Genomic DNA, 2,650 nt, shown 5'->3' on the forward strand with positions numbered 1-2,650 from the left:
ACATGATTATCTTTGCTAACTTAGTTAATAGAAACATTTAAAAGGGAAACATAAATCCTCAAAATTGATCATCTAGTATGTCGCACAAGTGCACCTCTGGGATAATATCAAGTCCTGATTGACTCTTCAGCCTAATTTCTAATGATAAAACACGTCAAAACTCAGCCTTTATAGTATTCTGATTGCATAACTAACAAGTCTGGATTTATTTGCCTAAGACCTTCAGAAATTAACAGTGCTGATGCAGTGTCATGCTTGGATAAAAGCTGTGAGGCCCAAAGCTTTTGAAGACTGCCAATAATCCCCCCCGTGTTTGTTTTTACCTGCTACATGTGCAGATTAGCAGTTAACTGCAAAGTTTACTTTATGTGAAAATTCTCACAGTTCTCACCCACACAGTGTGTCCCTCCTTTTTGGTGAAAACAAAACAAAAAATGATAAGCATCAAATAAACAAGCAGGAAAGGCCTTGTGGTGGACGGTTTGTTTTGAAGAATGCCTGAGAGGTTAGAAAAACCCCACAGCCGTTTGTGAATGTAAACCTACAAAGACACGATGTGCAGAGTTATTTCACTTTCTTTTCTTCATAAATCAATAAGAGCATCCAGATTATAGAGCATCTTCCTCCAACAGTAGATAGAATGACCCAGACAGTGTGGAAGCCATGCAAACAAAAATTCACAAAAGACTATGGAGGGGGAAAAAAAGGTATAAGTAAACAAATATTCACGGTAGACGTGTCGGTGCATACAATTACAAATAATCAAATGATGACACTTGAAAATATTGCAGGTTTAAAATAATTTGAGCCCTGTGTTTTGCAGTAACATACAGCAAAATGTTTCAGGTCTGTGCAATGTGAGAGTCACACAGTAGGATCTCTTTCCACAACAAGAAAACATCAGGTCAGCAGCTGGCCTTCACTCTTCCACATTCATCCTCACATCTCTGATATCCAACTCCCACGAAGGCACAGAGTTCATAAGAAAAACTCAGCCGTACAGTCACTTTATTGGTCACTGTATTGCATCCGTACGGTTTTCCTTTTACTCTTACTTTCAGTTCTTGACATTTTTCTCCAAATGGGGGGTGAAAGCGGGACCATATGTTGACAATATGCCCAGGGTGCAAGCAGAGATGAGCCCTTCTCTATTTTTAGGTGGCCGCTTTGATGTGTTCCAGTCGGTTATAATTGTTTGGGAAAATGTATGTTTAAAAAAAAAAAAAAAAAGTGGAATCATCCCCTGCTTCAAATACTTTCACTCATGCTCTCCCTCGTTCTCAGATGAGCCTTCGGTGGCAGTTCGGGCCTCGGCATCGTTTAATTTTACCTTCAGGTCAAAAGCACTGAGCTCTGCAGGTCTTTGTAGGAGGCAGCAACACTTGCAGAGTGAAGAGGTGTAACTCAGTTTGACAGGTGTTGCTGTGTAATCAAATTCACAGTGAAAATCTAGATTAATGTTGCAACTTGAGGTCAACCTGGTGTCCTTCTGGTTGTAGAATGAATTCAGTTATAAAGAAAACTGCCAAGTGAGTCTAAAAAAACAGACATATACATTTTACAACCAGATTTCTCTGCAAAAAAAATGTTTTGGGGGAAAAGATTGTAAATCTTCCAAAAGTATGTGTAATTTCAGGAGGTTTAAAAGTTTAGGACTTGGTGCACGGTGATGGAGATTTTATAAACTTGGGTAGACAGAAAGTTTCAGAGAGGGATGTCGCGCTGCACTGAATCTCAAACGGCAACTGACACAATTTTCTGTTGGTTGTTAATATTCATATTCATATTTTATTTCAGCTGTTTGCATTTGATGTTTTTTTAAGCTTGTTGTGGCTGTGTTTATTATAAGAGAAGCCATCGTTGTACGTCATTCATTTTTTGCTTCCATCCTGTACATATTGCGTTCAACAATAAAAGTAACCTAGATTTACTCAATTCAGTCTGGGCTGGAAAGAAATGACGCCCAAACTAATCTGCCTTCACAGAGGTTTCTGATTAATCACGTTTTTACAAACTATTCAGGCTTAAACTTTCCAAATTGTAAACGGATCCAGCAGTGAATGCCTTGCCGAGAGGAGATGCTCTTGTCGAAAAACTGAACGCATCAAATACAGTCAATCAAATGTTGGCAGCTTAGCAGTGGTGCTGTTAAAGCCCTTGCGGCTGTGGCGCACTTTGTTTTTTACATTAACTTTGGGGTTCTGGTGTTTTTATTCAGGGCGGCACAGCAGTGAAGTGGTTATCACTGTCACCACAACAAAACAGTCTTTTTGTTTAACACCGTTTTATTTGACTATTTTATTGCGTGATGGAGGGAAAACGAGTGATGGAAACTTTTCTCTTTTCACTTTAGCATGGCGTTGAGAGAAAAATATAAATACAAAATGTTGAGAGAATAATATAAATGCACATTTTCAAGAAACTTGTGAAAAAACTAAGTCTTTTCTCAAGTCCACACAGTCTGAGGATCTTAGGTGGAAACAGAGGATGTTATCAGAAGAAATGATGATTGACACAATATTCAAAGATTGAGCTTATATCGTCACTGCTTCTTAATCTCACAGACTGAAGGACTAACATTTAATCTCACAACTTTGCCTCCAAAATAACAACTTTGCTTTAGTCCAAAGAAGAATTTGTCACATCCAAA

This window comes from Blennius ocellaris (assembly GCF_963422515.1).
Source record: "Blennius ocellaris genome assembly, chromosome: 8".
Taxonomy (NCBI): domain Eukaryota; kingdom Metazoa; phylum Chordata; class Actinopteri; order Blenniiformes; family Blenniidae; genus Blennius; species Blennius ocellaris.